The sequence below is a fragment of the Anser anser genome (assembly GCF_964211835.1).
Source record: "Anser anser genome assembly, chromosome: 13".
Lineage (NCBI taxonomy): Eukaryota > Metazoa > Chordata > Aves > Anseriformes > Anatidae > Anser > Anser anser.
In genome coordinates, this window is record NC_139734.1 from 15,745,286 (window position 1) to 15,763,004 (window position 17,719).

General features: G+C 55.3%; 1 long non-coding RNA gene across 1 annotated transcript; it reads left to right on the forward strand.

The window, feature by feature from the left end:
- Positions 1 to 1,383: 1,383 nt before the first annotated feature.
- LOC310880831 lies at positions 1,384 to 15,948 on the forward strand. Its single transcript, XR_014571943.1, has 3 exons — positions 1,384 to 9,887; positions 11,009 to 11,201; positions 11,327 to 15,948. It is a non-coding gene; the product is annotated as an uncharacterized lncRNA (long non-coding RNA).
- The last annotated feature ends 1,771 nt before the right edge of the window (positions 15,949 to 17,719 follow it).

The window sequence follows — 17,719 nt, forward strand, 5'->3', positions numbered from 1 at the left end:
CCGGGAGCCGCTCGTTTTGTGTGTGGGGGGGGAAACCGACCGAGCCCCCCCCCACACCCCGAGCCCCTCCTCAACAGCCCCCGGCCGGCCGGGAGCCGCGTCCCGCAGGGCTGGGGGGGGTCGAGCAGCGGCAGAGCCCCGCGGTGAGCGCCCCGCTCCCGCAGGTGAGCGGCGGGGGCCGACGAACGGCGCCTTGTGAAACGCTTCCGATCCCCCCCCCCCCCGGTGGAAACGTGCAGGGGCGGCGCGCTGTCGGGTTTGCAGCCCGCGGGCACCGGTGGCGGCAGCGGCAGCGGCGCCTCCTCCGCCCGCCGCCCCGAAAACTGCGGCGGCCGCCGCCGGCCGCTCCGTGCCCCCGCTTCTGCACGAAACGCGGCCGCTACCGAGCGGTGTGGAGGGACCCCGCCGGTTAAACACACCGCGTTGTGCTTGCTGGGCGTGCGCTGTTACCTTCTTAATTACTCCTGGAGTTCTGCCTGCTCCTCCCTCCACCGAGAGTTTTCTCAGATGGCAGAAACAATTGGTCCTTCTTTTTTTTTTTTTTTTTATTAATTTTATTACGCTACCAGCAGAAAGCATCCCTCGTAAAAGGGGCTCTGCACATCCCATAAACCCGAACGGGACGCGTCCCGCCACCAGTCGCACCTCTTCGCCGAGGCGGCCCAGCCGCCGCGCTCTCTGCCCCTCTCCCCGGTGTCGCTGCCGCCGCGTGCCCCCCCCCCGCCGCTCGGCCTTGCTGCCCGGCTGCGCTCCGGTGTCGAAGCCAAAGGGGATCGAGTCGGGGTTTTTTTTTTTAAGCACCGAAGCCCCCCCACTCACCCCGAGCGAGTACGCAGGGATCCGAGCAGATGTGGCGGGGAATGAATGAGCGGGGAGATTCGCCTACCTCTCGCATCTGCTTGTGGGTGGCCTCTAATTAATTTGGCTTCCGGGCTCAGCCGCGAGGTAGAGGAGTTAGGAAGTCTGGCCAGGAGTTGTCTGTTTGAATCACACCTATTCTACAGAGAGCTTCAACGTGCAGCTCTGCCTGACCCGCACCCTTGCAAGAATTAATTAAAAAAAAAAAAAAAAAGAGCCCCACACTTATTGGAATGTCAAATATAAATGTCAGCGTTTCAAATGAAATGGTATCTTGGGAGGCTCCTGCACATTTAATCAGCCGGTTGCGCCATCTATATCGGGGACTAAAAAGCAACAGCGAGAACCACGAAAGGCACTGGCTTAACATCAGCAAAAGTGTTTGCCAAGCTCGGATTATGTCACCGCTTTATGATCTTGCTTTGTAAAGGGAGAATACTCTTGGGGAGAAAGGACTCGGCATGCCGGATCTACAGCAAGAGCAAAGAATGAACGCTGCTCGCGGGGACCGGGGCGGGGGGGGGTGGGGAGGGAGAGGGATTGCGTTTGCTGTGGTATTTCTGCAGATGGATGCTCTGCGCCCGCCTTCGTGAAGCAGAGATGCAGCCTGCAGATCACTCGGGCTGCAAGCAGAGAGCCCGAGCTACCCGCCGAGGCTGCGGGCTGCTTCCCCCAGCTGCTCCCCCATGTGCGCACCTGCCCGGGGCGCTGCCGCCGTCGGCCCCGCGGTGGTTTTGCTCGGCAGAAGGTGACAACCCGCCAGCAGGCCCGGTGGCTTCCCCTCGCCCGCAGGGTACACGCACCCGGCCGGGCTGCGGCTTGCCGAGCGGTCGGAGCTCGCTGCGGTGCCTTTGCGGAGGTGGTGGCTACGGAAAGCGAGCGTCCCGGCGCTGCATCGCGGCAGGACTTGGGCTCCTCGCAGCAGGGATGAGCCGTGGGCGCCTCTGCTGTGCTGCCACGGGCTCGTGGCGAAGGCAAGAAGCTTTATTTGGAGAGGCCGGCTCAGCGTCTCCAGTACCAGCCCGGGTAACAGGCTCACCTTTGCTGTTTTACAGATGGGAGAAAAATAAAGCGGAAAATTCAGATGTTACACACCCTTCAAGGACTGCTGGTGGTGGGACAGGAGGCGTCGAAGGGGACAAATGGCAAAAGGGAGACGTCTCTTAGAAAGCAGTCGCTGGGTTTTGGGTGCTGTGCTGCCAGCACAGCTTGCTCTCCTGATTTAGTGGAAGCCCTGCAGGGACCCTGCTCCCCCCAGCTCCCTGCTGGAGCAGCCTGCCCAACCTGGCGACTCGCCACAGATATTGGGCTTAATAAATGTCTGCTGCCTCTGGGCACGGGGGAGAGATCAGCCAGCCCCAAAGTGGGTTCCTGCACTGGGCTTGGCATGGAAAAGGGGCGCCCTGTTTCCATGGGGTGCCCCCAGGGGCTGTGCATGAGAGAGCGAGAGCAAGCGTGCATGGCCTCAACACCTCCTGGTTTACGGACTGTAGAAGGGACAGTTGTGCATTTTATTTGTCGCATGCAAAAAAATACAGTGCCCACCTTGAGCTCTCTGCTTCCTTCTTCCATAAGCTTCTTCCTCCAGTGTTTTGGTCCCTTGCAGCCAGACTGAGGGGTTTCTTTGTGTGTCTCCTCCAAAGGTTGTTTTCCTCTGACTGGTGGCCCTTTTGCACCAGCCTTGGCGTTTTGCAATTCCCCAGCTTCGTGCATGGTGTGGCACCGTAACCCCAGCCTTCCGTGCGGTGTCAGCGTTTGTGGTGGCCTCGGCTGCGAGCAGCAGTGTGCAAAATGGGTGTGGTGGCTGTGCCGACGGCTTTTTGGCAGCAACTCCTTCCTTTGCTTGGCTCTGAGGGTGCCCGGAGCGCAGCACTGTCTGGACAGGGATTTCGTTACCCGCCATGCAGACTGCCAGCACAGCCTTGTCATTGCAATTTGTCACACATGCTTGCTATGTGTTTAGTATCTCGCTGAGGGCTCATTCATCTGATCGCTGCTTGTCTGGTGCAAGGAGCGGCTTCGCGTTCGCTGGGTCCTCAGCCACCTGGACCCGTGCCGTGCTGTCACCTCAACCCGTGCTGTGCAGTGCCATGCCGTGCCATGCCGTGCCATGCCGCCGGGCCATACTGCACCCTCGAAGGCAGTGCTGGCCTTGCACAGCAGTGAGGTGTGACCCGGCAGTACAAGGTTTGCTACCATCACCCTCCCTTTTTCCACTAGAGGGGGTTTATTTTTGTAGAAAATGCCTATTTTTGTCGAAACAGTAATTTTAAGAGATTTTTTCGTTGTTCAGGGACAGCCTCTGGAAACCTTCTGCGAAGGCACCAACTCCTCGCTCCTTCCCTCCATGTCATCTTAGTTATTTGCTCTATTTATTTACTGCAAAATTTGCTGTTTTGCCTGACATTTTTCGGTTATCAAAATATTTTGATTATGTGCAGGGGAGGGGGCGGGTTGATAGTGCAGCCGACATTTCGGTAGAAAACTGCCTGTAAAATATTCTAGCTAAACTCAGGGCAGGGAAGAGTGAGAAACTCCAGCCTGCCCTGGACAAACCCGCAGCATCGCAGCTCCAGCCTGGGCCCACACAGAGCCCCAGGGAAGCCTGGACCCATTTCCCTCAATATTTGCCCCTTTTGGGTCCGAGTGCCCGGCAGGAGCGGGAACATCAAGTACAGAGAGCGCGAGGAGAGGCTCAGCGGAGGATGCGGCACTGCGTGAGACGAGACCCGAAACTGCTGCGGAGGCTTCGCGGCAGCGCGAGACGGGACAGAGGCAGGATACAAAAAGCAGAGCTCGGCGGGGCGGGAGGGGAGCTGCACGTCAAGGTCGCTCCGAAAAGGGCTGGCGTGCTTTCTGCTTTGTTTCCTCTCTCTGCGAGAAGCAGAAGTGCTCTCCGGAGGGCAGACGTGCCAGCGCCTTGGCCGTGGAAATGGCTCCCGCCTGCACCCAGCGCCAGGCAGCTTTCTGCCCTGCTGGGGGAGACCGGGCTGGGGCAGCAGGGGTTTTGCCTGCCCCGAGGCAGAGCCGGTGCTCGCTGCAGCGCTGTGGGCCCTGCTCCACAGGCACCCGGCCGTACGCCCAGATCCTTCCCCTGCGGGTCCGGGTCTGCCCTGCTCGATCCCCCCCGCCGCTGCCAAACCTGCGCCATCCGGGCAAATTCCAGCAGTTTGGGCACAAAAATCAAATCCATGGCAAGTGCCATTGGTGGAAGATGGACTGACCCGTGAATGAAGTGCAACCTGAAAGCGAAGCTATTCTCACGCATCCCAAATAGCACCACGAGATTACCCACTGCAGCATCTCTCAGGCTTCTGGGTGCAAAGCTGTTAACGGTTTTGAAGATCAATATTTATTCAACCGGGCTGCGATAACTTTGTCTGCTATTGCAATTTTCCTGTGTCTAAACATTCTCGTGTTATTTCCCTAAAGCCGGCAGGTTTAAAACTATTTCTGACTGGTGTTACCGAACTTGTAATTTGTCATTAATATGGCTTTCTGTCAGAAAAGCAGTACCGTGGGCATGTGTGTGTAAATATTGTGCTCTCCTGGCAAAGCAAAACGTTGTGATAGCATGATGTGTTATTTAATACAGAGCTGTAGATTAGGCAGGAACATTTGCAATACAAATCAGTCCTGACATCAGGCATTTGCAAAAGTCCTTGTTATGCTGATACAGTAGGAAAACTGATATTTTCAGTTGAATATTTTTTTTTGTCGTGCTCCTTGACCATCCCATGGACCACTGCCATATGACACATGCTATTAAATTATACCATCCAAGAGTTATGTTGTACAATTCACGGCAATAGCCCCAGGAGGCAGCCCTTAGACACATAAAGAGTCTGTGAAATGGTAAGTTAGTGGTTGTCTTTTGATGCCTTGGCTCTCCTCACAGGAAAGACAGCCTGGCTCCTGGCTTTTTACCTGGAAGACATTAATTCCTAAACGCCAGGTCTGAGGACTTGTGAAAAGAAAACCCAAGCAGCAAAGCCGTGCACCTCTGATAGCTGGCATCCAACCAGCTATTAGGAAAACACGTTTCTCTGAGATGCCGCTCACCCCATGGACTGCTCCTGGCCAGGTGCTTCCAGGAGATCCAGCTCCATTTCCAAAGCAAACAGGTCCGTGGCCAGCCCAGGAGCACCAGGAGGGAGCTGAGGAGGCTCCTGGGCAGCCCCTGCCCCCCAGCATTAGCTAGCATTTGTGGAGACCAAAACCTCCATGTGGCTCGGAGAGGGGCTGCACTACGTACCGCCTTGCGAACGCGCTTACAGCAGCGCCGTTTGGGACAGAAGACCAGACACTTGCCTGCCACATCTGGCCTAGCTCCAGTGAAATCTAATAGCAGCTTCATGCTTTCCATCAAAACTGCGAACAGCAGCATTATTCGTAGGGGAAGAAGTAGTATGAGGAAGCAGTTGCTTAACACCGTCCCTGGGTGTCTATCCTTGAAAGCCGCGGTCATTTCTGGGACCTGCCAGGGCAGCTGCTGCCGAACCCCCCGGCAGAGACGGCTGTAGGTGCTGGGGAAGGAGAGACGGGAGGGAATGCGGCGGAGAGGGAAGCGGCAGCAAAACCCGTCTCACCCAAAAGGCAGGGCGCCAAAACGAGACCACCCAGAACACGTTTAATTAGTGCTTTTCCTAAATGAGTGCTGCTCCCTGCTCTCAGCACAACATCAAGTCGAATGGGTGCGGTAACGTTGCTCTTGCTGCGAGTGGGAGAAAGAAATACGTGCAGGCAGCCGGGAAAGGACGCGGGCAGCGGCTGTGCGCTGTGTCCGGGGTGTAGGATCGATCCAGCACTGCAGAAACACGGCCACACGCCCATCGACAGCCGTGCTGGACACCTGGGTCCTGGGGCTGGCGGGGCAGGCGAGGTGACCTCCTTTCTGTCTTCCAGCCCATGATGCGGGAGAGGTGGCAATGGGATGGTCTGCCAGAGCCACCGCGTTTCGTTTGGTCCTTTTGCAAGACTGCGCCTGGTAGAATATTTCAATTCAAAAACAAGAACAACAACAAAAGGATTTCTGAATCTGGCTTCTGGAAAGAGGATCTACATTTCTGCACTTCTTACAGAAAAGAAATCCAATTTTGTTTTAAAGAAAGAGTAATTTTAGCCTCTTGGGGAAAATACCTAGCTGTAAAAAGGCAGAAGAGAAAGCCCAAATTAGTTTCATGATGTCAGTAAATGATACCATGAATTGAGAAATCCATGAGTTTCGCTGAAACCAGTCACGGTTTCCACCTCCCCCTGCCTCTCATCTGCTCAGCAACACTTCGCTCAGGCCTGGGGGGGCGGGGGGAGCCAGAGGAGTGCAGGGGTAGCTAAATATTTCCACATCTGGTTTGGGGAAGATTTGGAAAAATAATTTCACCATAGGATTAACTGCAGTAATGAAGCTTATTTGTTTCTCCCGCTATACTGCAACATCTCACAGCTTAGCTGTAGCCACGCTCCTGCTGCAGAAGGCAGAGCGCCAGGGGCTGCCAGGCCTGATGCTGTGAACTCACCTGCACCTCGGAGAGGAACAGGGTTTGCCTCCCGAAGAGATAACGGGGCTGTTCACGGCCATGGAAAAACGTCTGCTGTTCCATTTTATCAGCCTCTCGCTGGGAAGGTTTTGCCATCCAAGCCCCAGTTCTTCTGCACTTTCACTTACTGCAACACTGTGGTTTCTTGTGCTGAAAGGAAAGCAGCTGTTGGTGATACCAAAGAAAGTTAACATGGGAGACAACTGCATGTGTTTAACCATTTATTTGCATCTACAGAAAAGCTCCAAGAAAGCAGAGAGATCTGTTCCTGAACAACGAGGGATTTCTCTCAGGAGTGTACTTCGCCTAATGAGCTGTGCAAAGCCAAAGGGCTTATGATGACTCTTCACCTCCAAAAAGTCCCATGGTGTGGGTGCCAGGTGCACCCATATTGTCTGCTAAGGCTCTGTAGAGGTCTCTCGGATGCAGCATTTTATCTCTGCAGGGGCGTTGGCCAGTTTGCAGAATGCATAAGCAGCGGGTTCCTGTGGCTGTGCTGCTCAGGGGCCGAGGGGTGAATGCCGCCGGGTGCCTCTTCCCAGCCTCCTGCGGGCTTTTCCCTGGGAAAGGCCATGCCGAGGGAAGGCATCGGCGCACGACGAAACTTCTGGGCAGGTTTTGTTTTTTTCCAGCAGTTGCCGTCTGCAAGCTGGAGCCAGAGCTCACCTCCTCGCTGCCGCCTCTGCGTCCCCCGGGGAGGGCAGCGGGCAGGGAGCCACCGCGCTCAGGAAGAGGCTTTGTTGCGGAGCTCGGCCATTGAATTCAGCTGCTCCCAGAGAACCCCACGCTTGTTTCCAAGATTTATTGTTTGCTCTGGAAAGCAGCTCTGAGCCTGCGCACCCCGGGCTGGACCCGGACCCCAGGTGGAGATGCCCAGATGTTGGGGTGGTGGCGGAGAGGCCTGGTGCAGCGTGGGGCGTCCCGGGGTGCCGTGGTGGTGGCAGGAAGCAGGAGGAGGCTGCACGCAAAGAGTGACGGCATCCTTTTTTCTGTTGCTACACCCCTTCGTGTCCTCTCCCCCCTCCCCTGCCTCCGAAGCTCCCATTGCTCCAGGCTGCTCTCGCCGAGCCCCAGGCGCGTTGGGCGCACGGCCGACTGGCACCAGTGAGCAGGGCAGCCTGCGGGGACAGGGACGGGGATGGGGCCTGGGGCTCTGAGCTGGGGCTGGGGCTGCGTGGCCCCGTCCTGAACCAGGTTCCCTCCTGGGATGTCTGGGGGGAGGAGGCCTGAGCCATAAGCGGGCTTTACAGGGCCTCCGAGAGGTGCCTTGGCAGCTGTCGTGTGCTCGGCGTGGAGCGCAGCTCCCCCACCTCCCTCCCTGGCTGGCAATAACTGTTAGAAAGCAGCCTTGAAACAGCAAACGGCTTTCTAATAAAGCTGGCAAGTACTGCAAAGACAGAAAACGTCGGAGAACCGCACGTGATCACGGAGAGCAGCCTGAGCTGCCCTCACACCAGGCCTCGCACTGCAACGCTGCGGTGGCGCGTCGCCGCCGGTGGTGGCGGCCTGTTGCACGGGTACCGCAGTGTGAGCTGTGGAGGTGGTGGTGCAAAGAGCTGCGTTTTGTCTTCTTAAAAATGAATTAACCAACAGAGTGGCCTGTCTGTGCCCGTGTGTGACTATTTAATGAAGTGATCCATGCAGCACCAGTCCTGTTTGCTCAGCGTTCATCGTTGTTCTGTTGTTAGCATCACTACTCGGTAGCATTATTTTAAGCTTTTGTTTTGCAGGAACATTTCTGATGCTGCTTCTGAGAACGTGTGGATCCCATCTGGATCTGGCCCTGCCCTGCCCAGTGCAAGCCCAGCAGCACCCCTCCGTCTGGCCAGCAATGGGGACCTCTCCCTCGCCGCAGGTGGGCTCTGAGATGTGCTCTGGGGTGCTGCTGCCCCCGGGGGAGCAGGGGTGGCCCCAGGTTTTTGGCAGCCCCGGAGCGGTGCTGGAGCAGTGCGGGTGCGGTGCTGGAGCAGCGCCGAAGTGGTGCTGGCCGTGCCAGGCTGAGGACCAGCAGAGGGAGCACAAGAGTGCAAAAATCCCACCTGGGAGCTCGGGGGGAGAGAAGGGCTCAGGCTGCACTGGTGTGCACTGGTGTGCACTGGTGTGCACTGGTCCACTGCTCTGCCCTGGGGGTGGCAAATCGCCGCTCCATTCCAGAGCCGCAGGGCTCCCCGGGTCAGCGGGCACAGTGGGACCTACAGGGACAGCTCCCAGCAGCAGCGGCGATGCCGCAGGCTCGTTAGGGCACATTTTGGGTCAGATTTTCTGCCCCCTGAAATTACAGCTCTCTCCTCCGCATGTCACTGCAGCAAGCAGTGCCAAAGCTGTGCCAGGCGCTGGGGTGGTGGCAGGGCAGCTGGTGCCCCCCGGGCCGTGCACAGAAGCTTTCAGCATCGCTGAACCTATTTGCTTTTGGAGCCCGCTCTGTGAAAAAGACACCGTGGTGAAGTTCATGGGGTTGTTTTTGATGGAAAACTATATTTGAACGAAAACAGAGCAGCTATCCAATTGCAATCAAAGGACATGGCAATACCTGTGCTGCGGGCTGGTGCTGCCTTTCTTGCTGCAATTCTCTTTCTCACGGAGCCAAAGATACCACGAGGCTATGGTTTACACCGGGTTACTCACACCGAGGGCATCTGCTCTCAGTTAGTATCTTCATCCTTGCTGCCTTCATGCAACTGAAGTCTCTGGCTGCATTCGCAACACAATTCCTGCTTCTTCAGTATTTCTGTGTGGTGAATCCGTCTGGGAGTGGGAGCAGGAAGAGGGCAGCGATGGAAACAGGCCATCACAGGAGCTCAGGAAGGAAAAAGGCAAGTAACGTCCAATGCATCGCTGCTGGGGTACAGCACTGAGGACTTGTTTCACTTGCTTGCTGAAGAAGAGCGGTGCTGGGCAGAGCCGCCCTGAGCCGGTGCCACAATCGCAGCTGGGAGAATTCACCCCTCGTCTGTGCTAATATTAAAAACATGCTGGATGGTTCAGTTTTAAGCCCGGTTATCTTTCTCGCTGCACAGTTTGACACAATTGCGTGGCAGGATGTCTGCAGAGGTCAGATGGGAATAATAGAGGTGTTAGTCACTCCAGAAAAGGAATTAAATTGTGCCAGGGTGCTTGCATGGTTACTTCTGGTGCTGCTGTGGGGCAAGCTGCTAGGTCTTGTCTTGCAAAAGCGTCTGCATTTTTACAGGAAAGGATAGCTGACATTTTTCACATTTTCGGCTGCCTTTCGTAGCGGGGCAGCACGCCTGGGCAGCTGCTGTGGGAAGGGAGATGCCGCCTTGCACAGATGGAAAATAGGAGCACGGTCCCTGGGCTGTGTGTGCAGATGAAACCATGCAGGCAAAGAAAGAGGGAGCGAGGATGTCCTCAGCGCAAAACAAGCTGTAGAGCAGAGCACGCAGGCTCACCCTCACACGTCCACCCGAAGCTGCTATGGAAGGAAGGGACCGAGCAGACGCCGGCAGAAGGGAATGGCAGTTTTGGAAATGTGTGAGTCACGCTCGGGTTTGACATTCAAGATAGAAAGGCTGTGATGCGCAGGCTGGGCTGGTTTCCTCCGCGGCTCCTCGGCGGGCGAGGGGGCTCCAGTGGGTGCATCCTCGGGGGCCCGGCCCCACCACCCCGGGGCAGCCACACACACAAGAGCAATTGTGGCTTTCTCGCTGTTGGGCAATGAACGGGGCCTGAATATTGTTGTGGATTTCAATAGAAAATGCTTTCGGATTGAAATGACCTTGATTACAGCTGGTTGTATAATTTGTTGTGAATAAGGTTCTGTGCAAAGTTTGGCATTTTTTGTTTTCGTTGCATAATAATTAGTGATTACATTTTTCCAGTATTTATCCCGTGCTAATCTTGATAGGAGCCCGAAATGCCAGCAGCGAGATGACATGAGCCAGCATCCACGCAAACCAAGCCATTATTTGCTTTCTATAGGCCAGGAACAGCAAGCAACCCAGAATTGTTTCCCTCTCATAAACATACATCTCACTCATGTCCAGTTGGCTATTTTTAATTCTATTAAGGGATCTGCAAGTCCCCCTTGGGGGACAGAAGCAAATGGAGAGATAAACTAAACTTCGCTGTGCACTCTGTGAACAAAAACTTTCAGCAAACACGTATTTCCTTGTAAACCAGTTCATTCTCACAGTGTTCCTTGCCATCACTATGGGCTCATCGTGTTAGTAATGAAAATAAAGATGAGTTGTCCTTGGTGTTTATACCGACCACTTCCAGAACCAACCAGAATGTCTTTCCTTCTATGCAATTTCTGGAAAAAAAAAAAAAAAAAGTCAACAGAATTATTTAACATAATAATAATAAAAGACATTTTGTAGAAATTTCTTTTAGATTCAGTGCATCTTTTTGCACTGAAGTATGACTCTAAGGGCACATCTGGAATTGCACTGATTAACAATGCAAACTCTAAACTGGAACAAAAAACTAGATGAGCACCGCTAGGTCTTGTACTAAGCTGGAATATGCCTAATTTAAATTGTTTGGGAGGGGGTTTTAAATAAGCCACAAGAAAGCCTACTTTAAACCAACATGGTCGTGTCTGTACAGGAAGTTGCACCAGTGTATTTGAGCCAATGCAAATTTGTGCGCAGACAAATCCTGCGGGGAGGGAACGGCTGCGTGTGGCGCGTCCTCACAGAGGTTCACGCTTGCAGCATGCTCCACCTTTTGTGCCGACTGCAAGCCAGGTGAGCAACGACAGCTACGGCAGGAGCTTGAAAGAATGGGAGGTCATAAAGATTTGCCTGTGGCGATCAGTGGATGCGGGACAAAGAAGTTACTCCAGTAAGTCAGCTGCAGTGAATTCGCTGGCATTTGTGTGCTCTTCTGCCTCCTGCGCTGGGTCTCACTGAGCAGCAGTATTTGTAGGAATGCTATTCTTTCACATTTATAGAAACTTTATTTTTTAGGTGAAACATGATTTCTTCGAAGGATAACCCTGAGTTGCTGTAGATAACACCGGTAACTTCAAATCCCTGCTTGTGCTGGTGGGCTGGCTGACACGACGTTGACCTGCTGGTCTCTGTATGTGATCGGTTTGTTGTAAGGCACCAACAAGGCTCTGCCTCCTGCTGCTGCTCCGAACCCGGTGATGCAAAGGCCTCCAAGGAGCCATAGGAATGGAGGGGGGGGAGATGCTGGAGCATCTCCGAGGGGTTTCTCCAGCGGGGCACCTCCAGCGGGGCATCTCCCGGGGGCTGTGCTGGGCGACGTGCTCATGCTGTCCCAGCACATGCACGCACAAATGCACGCGCAGAGCTGGACGGAGGGCTTGCAGCAGCGCAGCGAGCGCCGGGCTGCCCAAGAGGAGGGCTCGTCCCACGCAGGGCTGGGGGACCGGACCCAGCCGGCTTCTCCAGCCCAGGGCCCAGGGGAGTGCAGGCCTCTCAGCTGTAAATGTTATTGTATATTTATAAACAAGACCAGACTGGAGGGATGACATGGCTCTATTTACCCCAGTGGCATGTAAAAGTAAACAGCCCGATGAGTTGATCATTAACTCGCCTCCCCTGCTTTGCTTTCGTGCCTTCTTATATGAATAGAAACATTCCCCCCCGTCTCATTTTGCTCTGTCTGTCTTTGTTTGCTCTATCTCCATGAGGGCTAGTTTAATAGCCCTCCTTGAACTCGGAGAAGGCTATCGTTTGCTTGCAGATCAAAACAATGCTGGCTGCCTTATATCTGAATCCCCCCCTAAATTCTGCTTTACAATTGAGATTAAAAAAAAAAAAAACAACACCCAGCTCCTCTCAGTTTCAGCAAACAAACGAGCAGTGAAACTTTGCGTGGTTCGGGACAGTCCCACGAAAACAGCGACTTTACTGAGAGCTTGGCAGCAAGCCAATTTGATGCATTAATCTAAAGAAATAAATCACATAAATTAGAGATAAGCACATGTTTCCCCCAAGCAAATAGAGGCCACTTGGCTGTGAAAGGCATGTCTTGCTCAAATAATGAGTGGGAGACTCTAATTTCTTGCTTGCAGTTGGTGTTTCTTAAGGGGCTTGCAGGCTGCGAGCAGAGGAGTAGCTGAGCGTTATCAGCCATCTATTGAAAGGCTGTGTGTCTCACACAGCTCACATAGCTAGCAGAAAAGTCAGCGTAGACTATTTTCCCACCCACACACTTTCACAAGGAGTGAGCGGCGCCACTACTGCACAGGTCTTGTAAAGGGTCAAGGATTTATTTTTCTTGAGTGAGCAACAGGCTGCTTTTCCACCAGCAATAATATTTTGTGACAGCGAGGCACCATCCCGAGGAAACGGTAGTCTCCGATGCAACGGGTGCCAAAAGTGCAGGCGTGCGGCTGCTCGAGCGCCCGGACCTCCGTGGCACGCCCAGACCCCTCCTTTGCACCAGGTCAGGTTTCGAGGATGCACCCGAAAGGGAGCAACCACCTGAGCTGCCGCTCGTGAAGGTGTGACCTGCCTCCCTCACGTCTCATCGCACGAGCCTGTGAACGAGGGCCTGGGCAACCGCTGGCCCTGCAGGCAGCTGCGGGGATGCCGCTTGGGGTGGGGGACGGGGCCCGACCGGCACCAGGCACCGGTGGTGCAGGAGGGGAAATTAGGCTATCAGGGTTACTTTACATCCACCTTCATTTGCTTTTCTCCTTTGGGCAGTGAAAACCCACAGGTCTGGAGAAGTCACACGGGCGAGATCTGGTGCCGACTTCATCCGCAAGCCCGAGCATCGAAACTTGGCATCAGCAGCGGCAGCAGTGTGCTCTGGTTAATCTGGAGTTCGGCTCCCGTGGCTCAGGAATTAGTTTCATGAAAACCTGAACCAGCCGAGCCAAACCTGTGTAAGTTCTAAATGTGCCTGACCGGGTCCCCACAAGCTTTCTAGCTTAACTCAGGCAAAATGGAGCGCCCTGAGATGAGCACCTCTTCCCTTCGCCTATGCACCAGCAGACGGCAGCGCTGCCGCCACGCACCTTCCCTAGATGCCGTGAGCAGCGCAGGGGATGCCCATCCCCGGCCTCTTCGTGGGTACCTGCACGGCTGTGGGGTTTGGGAGAGGAGACAAGTGGGAGCCAGCTGCTGCGTGGCGCCTGGGGAGCCATCAATTTGGCAGAGAAGAGGCCGCTCAGCCCCGCTGCCTCGCTTCTCCTTCCCCCAGCTCTCTTCTTCCAGGCCATATTGGCAGCTGGCTCGGCTCTCGCAGAGCTACCAAACCACATTTCATGAAGATTGATCACAGAAGCCATTGTTGTCCCGTGTTAAGCCATTTATTTGCTGGTGAGTCCCCAGGGTCCCTCCGGAGGGAGAGGGGGGAAAGTGGACAATAACGAGAGCGGGGGGACCCTGCCCGGCGCAGGCTTTCTCAGAGATGCGAGCCCCCGGCTAACCGCAGAGTGCTTCCACCCAGACACCCAGCTATTTTTAGCCTCACATTCACCCTGGGTTGCTGCTCGCAGCCCGAGCGTGCTCTTGGCAGACGGCTGAGCCGCGCAGCGATGGCGAGCAGCCCGGGGATGCGAAATCGGGGTAACGGGGCAGGCGGGCAGGCGGCAGATCCCCCAGCCCTACGTACACACGCAGCGCCCTGCAGGGCGTCCTCTGGTAAGGCTGCCGTGCTGCGCGTTGCTCTCGTGCACGGATCACGCCTGCTTTGTGCGGATATCAAGGGTAAACCAAGGATACGCGGGGAAAAACGAGGGCCTAAAGGACGGTGCGCCATCGCTTCGCTCTGCGGGGACTCTCCTCCTGCTCTTCACAGGACGATGCTTTGACCTCCTGCTCAGCGGGGCGGTCCCAGCCCCAAACCCAGTGCTGCTGGTGGCCGTGCCCCAGAAATTATTGGCTGCTGGTGCCGGGACGCAATCGCATCCTCCAGGGTAAACGGAAGAAGATAGAGAATAAATGCTCCATTATAGTGATTGTCAATGGAGACAGAGGTAATAACCGTAACGAATGGAGTCTCCTCTGGGGGAAGAGGAGGGTTTCTGGGCAGAGCTAGGTTTCCTTCAGATGCTGGCTATCCACCGAGCGGGCTGGGCAGTGCTCTCTGCCAGGGCACTGCTGGTGGACTTTGCTGCGGGTGCTCGCTGCGCTGTTTGTGTGCCTGGCTGTCTGGGCACACGGCGTTTGTTTCTGCTCCTGGACTGGGAACATATTAAACAGGAGACTGGAGAGCAGCAAATAATGAATACCACACTCTGGTCTGAGCTCTTGGATGAATAATCATTGGTGTTGAAATATATGAGACTCTGTGAGTCTGGGATCCAAGTATTTTCACCAATACCCAGCAGTTGTCCGAATACAAACAATGAATAAAATGAACCACAGCAAACTCAGATTGGGGAAGGGGAGTGCCGGTTTTGCTCTGTCTCCCCTTTCTGTCACCAAGCAATGGGACAGGGACCAGGCAGCCCCCTCAGCCTTGCTGAGGCCGTGGCATGTCCGAGCCATGCAAAGGACTCTTTGTGCCAGGCACCTCTCCCCGTGCTGCTCACGGGCTGTGAACGTGCTGGCTCGCGGGGCTCCTGGTCTCACAGGCATCACACCACTGCCCGCTGGGCCTGGGTCTGAGCGCCGTGCCCAGAACCAGAGCAGAACCCGTCCCATTAAGCAATAGTAGCGGTGGGTGCCACGGCAAGGCAGCTCGTGCTGCCTTCGACAGGCCTGGGAAAGGGTCCGCGGCCAGCAGAGTCTCCATCTCCCAACTCAAGCCGGAGAAGCGAGTTAGCAAAACAGAGACAGATGGCAGCGGTTGAACTCGGGTGCTTTTTCACTGCAGCCGCTCCTTTTTCAAGGCAGACACCAGGAGCACCCTGCTGGCTTGGCAGCAAGCGGGGCTCTGCGCGCCCTCGCCGCGCACTGCCCTGCAAACGGGGGTGCAGCGCGGCCCTTGCCGGGCTTTGCCTCTCTCCACCCCAACCTCCCACAGGCGGGGTGATGAGAGCACATTTACATTTCAAAAAAGTGTTTTGTTTTGTTTTGTTTTGTTTTATTTTTGTTTGTTTGTTTTGTTTTTTATAAATTGCTTTACAACCATCCCCAGATCCTCTTGCTACCCAGGCACAGAGCGGGCAGGCATCACAGCACCGCGAGCGTCACTGCCCTGCAAGGCTACTGAGAGAAGTTTTTAACACAGCTGATGCCAAGGACTGCTCCTCCCTGGGCTGGCCAGCAGGTACAGGGATGGTTTGTCCCTGCCACCGCCCGGGGCCTCCGCAGCGAGTGAGCTCTGCCCCGCAGTGCCCGCTCAGTGCCCAGTCCCTCTCCCAAGCCTAGCTGCAGCAGAAAAGGCACACGAGCAGAAATGCCCCGGGGTCAGGAGTCACTGGCACGTCGCTTTAAAAGAGTTTGGCTATTTTAAATGCTGACAGCGTTTGTCTGTGAGGCCACGAGCTTTTCACAGCCTCCCCCTAAAGCCACCTGAAGCAGAGGAGCTGGACGCTGGCACGGGCACCTCTGCTGTGGCCCAGCAGTGTCCCTTGTCTGCCGGGGACAGGAGCCATCCCCATCCACAGTGAGGAGCAAGGGGAGGCACGGAGAGATCTCAGCCAGAGATCTCCGTGAACTGCTGCCAGGTAGGAGCCTCTGTGCAAAAAGTTGCTGTTTTATATGGTCCGGGGTGACTCCTGGCTGTGTTTTTCTTGCCTGCGCTTGAACTAATGTTTTGTGCCAGTCGATATTTCTCTAGGTAGCTGTTCTGTGTGATTTCAGCTTATCCAGCAAACTTTTTGTTCAAACATCAGCTGTACTAAATTTGTGCAAAGCAATTCTCATGCTGTCCAGATGCCACTGCTTCTAAAAATAGTCCGGTCTAGTCCGTTTTCCCAGCTTCTTGCCTTTTATCAGTAATACTTTTAATAGTCTTTGCCATATTTTAAGAAGAGCAGTCATTTGTCCATGTCAGGCCAGCAATTACTGGGAACAAGAGTCCTTCCCAGTTCCCCCATACTGCCATTCATGCTCTTACACAAAAAAAAAAAAAGACCAAGACAAAACTGGGAGCTTCAGAAGCTGTTTTTGCACCGGAAAACAGAAGCTTTCGGTGCACACTGGGTGGGAGCTGCACCGCGTTGGGCTGAGCCCAGGCCTTCTTTGCGGAGTCCAAAACCTGCTGTGGGTCCCTTTCCTAGGGCTGAGGCAGCGTCTGGAGCGGGCGTGGGACATCCCTGAGGTGCCCTGGCACGGTGGGAGGCTGTCCGAGCGCGGCCGGGAGATGGAGAGCCATGGGGTGGGATTGGGACGGGGCGAGGTGGGACGGGGTGGGGTGTCAGGGCAGCGGCAGATCCCTCCCGCTGCCAGCTCAGCGGGGAAGGCTGCAGCGCCCGCCCGTGCCTCAGTTTCCCCATCTCCCGGCGGTAGGACTGCACCGTTTGAGAACGCGGAAGCTTTGTGGCTGGAGGTCACCGCATCAGCAACGCTTTTATGGGTGCCAGAGACAGATACTGTCTGTGATGTTATCTTGTTTGCTGATATTTTATTTCATGAAAAATTTATGCCATTTCAGAGACATTTCTGCAAACACAAGCAGCTTTTAAGGACATTGGCATCTTTTAACTATCCAGCAACGTTCTTGAACGTTGTGGCTTTTCCTGTGTTTATTTTTCCTCCTCCTGGACATTTTGCTCAACAGACGGGCTGTTTTTTTTTTGTTTTTTTTTTTTTCCTTTTGGCTCTGCCTGCCCACAGCCAGTGTCCCAGGAGGTGCAGCGCTGGTGGAGCCTGCGTGGGGCTGTGTTGAAAGCCCCAGGGTGGTCATGGAGATGCTGCAGGGACTGGGGGGAGATGCATGTGCCGGGGCAGCCAGCAGCCCTGCTCACAGCAGCAGCAGAAACAGAAACGCGGTTTTCCTTGGCGTTAAAGCCCCTCTGGCAGCGTCAGGGCCTGCCCTTTTCCAGGGCTGCTTTGCACTTTGGGGTCTCTGTGTGCCCCGCAGCCCTCCCAGCAGCCGGGGTGAAACGGCCCCAGGAAATTACAGACAGTCAGCCTGGAAAATCCCAGGGAGCTTGATTTGCTCACAGAACATGTTTGTGTAACAATACAATGGGGGAGCCCTATTTTTGGTACAATGCCTCGCTCCGCGTGCCAAGACGTGCTGATGCTCCCTGGTGCTGGCAGGCACCGGTGCGGCAGCGCTGGGGCTGTGCTCGGCTGCCCCTGCTTGCCCTGCAGCCCCTGGATGAAGAGCAGAGCCCAGGGGGCTGCGGGTGCAGAGGGGTGCCCCTGCCCTGCAAGGACCAGTGCTGCTGCCTGCAGGGGCTGAGAAACCTCGCAAGCAAAAGTTACTGGCAGCCAAGGTACGGGGTGTGGGTTTCCGAGCCAGCCTTTTGGGGGCAAAGTCTG